Here is a 6,161-nt window from a genome sequence, read left to right as displayed (position 1 = left end):
TGGGAGAACAGGATTATGCTGCTTATTTCTACTTCAACCAAGCTGGGAACTAACATCATGTTAGCAAAATTACTTATACCACACTAAATCCAAAGCACAGGCTTGCTACAGTGATCATAGATCCACTCCACAGAGAACCTAGGTATCAATGGTGGTGAATGCACTGCACTGGGACAACTTTAAGTTCAAATTGCAAGAGACATTGTAGCTCTTTGATCTTATGACATACATGGTGTTAGAGTCAGTTTACTGTGAACTAAACACACAGGAATATTTAACTGCTCCCCCAATATGTTTGAGTACAAATGATTTGATGAATACAAAAATGGCTTTGAGTTAGCATCCTTCACTGTAGACCAGTATACATATTATCTGTATTTACCTGCAGTATCTATAATGTTGTGTGACTGCATGCACAGGCACATAAACAAATGCCCAGTGCTAAGCATGTGCTGTCCCACTAATCGCTGGCAGCTGATTCACAGTTACTTTAGGACAAAAGACTTTCTTCACTTATGAGTAGTTAGTTACATGAAAGCCTGTCCACAGCGTGCCTTGTCCTGGAGCAAAAGCACACTAGGCCTCATGCCGAGGACCACAAAGAGGACAAATAGAGCCCAATAAGGGCACAGCCAACAGTGTCAGCCAAAAGACCTCAGCTCTCTCCTTCTTGTGCCTTCTATACAAGTGTACACCTTACCTGGATATACCCTATGAGAGGCGTGTGGATTAACACAAACCCAACATTCGATTACATTCAAGAACTTTGTCATTTTGAAGACTTCAGTGGGATTTATAAAGCTAATCTGTAAGCAAATGGAGCAACCTTAGTCCCCTGACTTTGAGTTGGTGGTTCTCTGAGCTGAGTGTTCCAAATATCAAACAGGAAGAGAAGGGGAAGATGTGTCAGACCTAACACCCACTGTGTTCTCCAAGTGTATTTTTCCCCCAGGTACAAGAATTGGGCATGACATAGTGAAGCCATTGAAATGCCTGTCCTTCACGTGTTGGTCTCTGACAACTCCATTACCAGTACTTACAGCTGCAGCTGGCTCAGTCTCTCCTAAGGTAAGGGATTGCACTCCATGGGGTTCCGTGGTAAATGTGAAAGGATGGTTTCAAATCCTTCTTGGAAGTGCCAATCAGCCTGGACAACTATCTTAATATTGTTCTTCCTGCAGTAGAATTCGATGATGTCTGAGGGCACAGCCCTGTGTTACTACACAAGATGTCCAGTGTGAACTCAGAGAAAAATCTCCTGCAGGGCTTCTCAGGACAGCAGGGGGCGATGAGTATCCACTGAGCACCACCAAGGACTCCAGGAGCCATTGCAGAGGAGGTTGAGCAGTGAGGGCTTGCTCTCCTTCTTGACATTTCCTCTCAGACTCAAGATCACATAACCTAGAGACACTTTGTGTCCATGCTCTGTGTCCTTTCTAGCATTAGGATCAATATCAAGATGCATTTTCAACTTGATTTTTAAGATCTTTGACTCTATGAAGAGATTATTGTTGGTCTGTGTAACTACTTTTTGTTTCTATTCAAAACTCAGGAGAAAGCACTGGCCAAATAGCTCAGCAGATTAAAGCTCCTGCAAGCAAGTACAGGGACCTGGAGATTCGATCCCCAGGTCTGCTGTGCTGTTCCCGCCCCTGTGGAACCCTGAGAAGGTAACTGGGATTGGACATGTGGGTGGGAGCCTGTAATCCCAGCACTTGGGAGACTGTAAACAGGAGAATCACTACGAGTCCGATCTAGTAGTGAGACCCTGAAAACCCTGTAGACCCTTTCCTCAAATACATAATAATAATAATAACGATAATGATGATAAAAATAAAACTCACAAGAAACTAAAAATGATGAGCAACATCATCATTTGAATTCTTCTAAAAGCAAAAATCATCAGCTTTCACTGGACTCATAAGTGGCATGAATTTCAAAATACTGCCCAGACTTTTGTTATGTAGGTATCATCATAATAGTGTACAAGTTTACTATTACAGGATCTACATTTTAAAAAATATAACATACAGGAGCCGGGAAGATAGCGCAGAAGAATAAATGCTGGCCTGGCAAGCACAAAGGCCTGAGCTCAATCCCCGGTCCTCCCCCCGCCACAAAAAATCCCCAAAACCATAACATACAGTTTATTGGAGATTTCTGGGAATATAAGAAGAATCTATTTCCCAACAGGATGTAATAATTTTCTAACTTTCTTCAATGCCTCACAAACAGGATTTCTAATGTTCATTTATATCAAAACTGCATATAAAGAAATCTATTTTTTTTTATCTCAGACAGTGCTGTATACAACCATGAACTCCATAACTTAGAGAAAACTTCAGCTATATCCACATTGTGAAGTCTTGACTAGAATAGTAGCATTTATGGGTAATGAAAAATGAATAGATCCTGATATCTGCTGCTCAGATTTTATGATGTAGAATTAAATGTTAACATAGCACAATTATGCTCTCAGAGTTCTGAAGCAGATGGAATCTAACTCAGTTTCTTTGCACTGAGAGAACTCTCAGTTACATACTCAATGGAAAAATATCATTTTAAATACTGGAGATTGAACCCAGGGCTTACACCTTGATCTATAATGCAATCACCCTGCATTTTAGTATTAGGAGTGGTCTTGCTAATTTCATCAGTTGGTCACAGTCATAATGGTTTGACCTAGAACTTCAGGGATTACAGATGATTTTCACCTTGACCAGCTCTGTGGAAAACTAGTCTCTTTGGAGTCCTTTTATGACATGCAGAATTATAGGGATGATTTTTCGCTTCTATGCACTGAAACATATGAGACACCTGACTGGATGTGGATGGCAAAGCAGTGTGCATCCACCAACTGTTGTTTTAGGAATAGAAGACAAATTTTTATACTATGCAAATATGCTTCAAATACACCCACTTAATTTGTTGTAACTTGTTAAATGAAGTCAGTTATCCAAAAAAACCTTCCTTTTTAACTTCAACTAGATGATTTTGTTTGTGCCATAAATTCAATTCATACTTTGATAAAACTTAGGCCCAAATCACACTCTCTGAGGCCCTCAAACATAAATGGATCCATGAACAGGCAGCATCCATGGCAGCTGAGCATCCCTGAGGCAGAGATGTAGACACTCAGGGCTGCTGCTCTTGCCCTGAATTGCCCACACTGACATTCCTCTGCTTGTCACACGCTCCTCTCTGAATCCAAGAAAACTGATTATGCACTGTAATCTGATACCTCTGATCTTATTCATCATTCGTGTTTTGACAAATAAAGCCTTCGGAACAGAAACACTGCATATCAATAAAAACACAGCTACACAACTACGGTACAATGTAGAAAATCAACGTAACATAAAATCAGGAAGAAATAAATATATTATCCATAATCATGGGGCAGAGGATAGATAGATTTGAGGGCTCATTATCCTTGTGATGTCCAAGGAATATCCACTATGTCCACCTTTTCTGTCATGATGACCACCGCCAGTTTAGGAGGAGGACTCCAAGACCTGCATCCTGGGACCTGGGCCAGGGTGCAGCACAGCAAGCCTGAGGGGGATCTTTCTGTGAGCCAGCTGTGTGTTGGAGTGTACCTCAGCTAGTACAATCCAAGGAGGAACAGATGTAAGTCAGGTGTGGAGCCCTGTGTCTTCTCAGAAATGACTGGGCATGAGAACAAAGTCAGTTAGTTATCTGTTAACTGTCCTTGAGGCAGGACACACATGTGGAGACATTGAGGAGCAGGCAGCTGTGCCAATAGGAAATAAAATTAAGCAATCTACTTCACTTCTCTTATGCTAACCTAGTTTTTTTTCTCTCTCTGTGTCATGGAGAGTACAGGACCTAACATTCAGGAATATCCACTCTCTATCCCCAAGCACACAGTGCTCCAGCAGAAGGTGGACCATCTGCCCTGGTCTATTCCCATCATTCAGGACCAGAAAAACAGGGACAAACCTGTCTGCAGCAAAGGGAGCTTCTCAGACTTGACTTTCTCTAAGCACAGTCATCACTAGAGGCTTTGCATCTGACAGCTTGGTCCTAAGTGGCCAGGATCCCGCAAAGGTGCAGATGACGAAACCAAAACAGAGGCCCACGTGCTGCCCATCACAGCCTGGCTCCCTGTGTGTTCTCAGCTCTGAGTCCTCCCATCAGGGTCAGGACCTGGGGAGGAAATGCAAATCTCTTCCAACTCCTCCTCTGCTGGGTTGAAAAGCCCAGCAAGGCCTGGCTCAGGACTCCTGTGTCACCATGGACAGGCTATTTTCCCTTCTAGTGCTGGTGCTGACAGTCCCTGCATGTGAGTGCCTGGGCCTTGTGAGGCCCTTGTGAGACAGGGCCTCAGGGATCTAAAGGCTCCTGTCTTCTCCTGAACTAATTTAAATTTCTTCTGTTTCTCCACAGGGGTCATGTCCCAGATTACCCTGAAGGAATCTGGCCCTGGGATTCTGCGACCAAACGAGACTCTCAGGCTGACCTGCTCCTTCTCTGGCTTCTCACTGAGCACAAGTGGTATGGGTGTAGGCTGGATCCGTCAGCCCCCAGGGAAGGGCCTGGAGTGGTTGGCACACATTTATTGGGATGATGATAAGAGCTATAACCAAGCCCTGAAGAGCCGGCTCTCCATCTCCAAGGACACCTCCAACAACCAGGTGCTCCTCACGATGAGCAGTGTGGACCCTGCAGACACAGCCACGTATTACTGTGCAAGAAGAACACAGAGGCTCAGCCTCAGGATCCTCCTGTACAAGATCTCTCTTCGATACCCTCCCTAGTCTGTAAATCAGGAAGTGTGCAGAGTGTGTCCATCCTGTCAGCCTCTAGGGATCACCTCCTGCTCAGAGCATGGGGCCTTCTCTTTCTGTTACATTTTATACTCTATATAACTTGAACTTCTTAACTTCTCATGCAAGAGAAATGGTATTTTCTATTCACAAAATGCATCGTTACAGTTGGCTGCTACCTGGGCTATAAGGAGTTACCAATAGAACAAAACCTACATCCATATAGAAGCTAGAAGCAGAGTTCAAATCAGCACAATCTAGTGCAGTAAAGATTGGGCTTCCAAGTCAGGGAGATAGTTCAGTAGCATAGGTACCTGTGTGGCAAGCACAATATCCCAAGTTTGATCCCTGATAAAAAAAAATGGAGTGCAGGATTTGAAACTGAACAAGTGCAGGCTTCAAATCTCTTGCTATTATATTCCTGACCTTAAATGTTTCCTTAAGCTCACATGTGGAAGCCTTGGCTCCCAGTGCAACAATTGTCAGACATGGGGCCTAGAGTGGTGACTGGATCGTGTGATCAGCAATGTCTTCAGCGAGTTCATCTTTGATGTGCTCTTAGCTGAATGGGCTACTAGAAATCTTGTCCTCTTTTGAGAGAGCAGGTCAGGAGATGTGGTCTTGGGGACTGTATGTTATCTGTAGCTTTTCTCTCAAGAGGTAGTATAGCCACACAGGGGAACAAATGCCTCCCAAACAAATGGAAGAAGGTTATTCTATAATCGAAAACATCATAAAATCAACAACAAAAATACAGGGATGGAGAAGCAAGGTGTGATCCACAGGCAAAGTAACACAACCTAAAAAGATCACATCTATTAATGAATGACTCATCTAATGATACACAATACAACTAAAAATGAAATCACACAAGTGTACATATTTTCTTTCCTTCAGAGAAAAAGAAGAAAGTATGAGCTGTCATAGGATTTTTCTTTCGTTTTTTTTTGTACTTTATTTTATCTATTTTTTTATTGACATCAGTTATTTTCATTTTAAAGAAAAAAAAATAAAAACAGTGGTACAAAATCTCAAAACAAGATTTTAGGAGATTAACAATGGTTAGTACATTGTGTGTTTTTATTGCCAAAGTAGTTTCTCATATTTCAAGACATAGGCAAGAAATAATAAGCAAATAACATTGGTACAAATCTCTTTTTTTAAAGTCAACAGAAAATGGAAATATACTTTTTAAAGATTCTAATTCTAGGAGAAATATCATACAATGTCTTTTTAAATAAATTGTAAGTCAAAGATACGGTATAAATCTTAGAACAAAAATTAAGAATAAGCACTATTCAGAAAATTAAATGATTCAAAACAATTGAACTAAGAAAAAGTTTTCATGATAGCAAAGAAGTACTAAAAGTA

The sequence above is a fragment of the Octodon degus genome, unplaced genomic scaffold, assembly GCF_000260255.1.
Source record: "Octodon degus isolate 3935 unplaced genomic scaffold, OctDeg1.0 scaffold00255, whole genome shotgun sequence".
Taxonomy (NCBI): Eukaryota; Metazoa; Chordata; class Mammalia; order Rodentia; family Octodontidae; genus Octodon; species Octodon degus.
Note: the sequence above shows the minus strand (reverse complement) of the source record.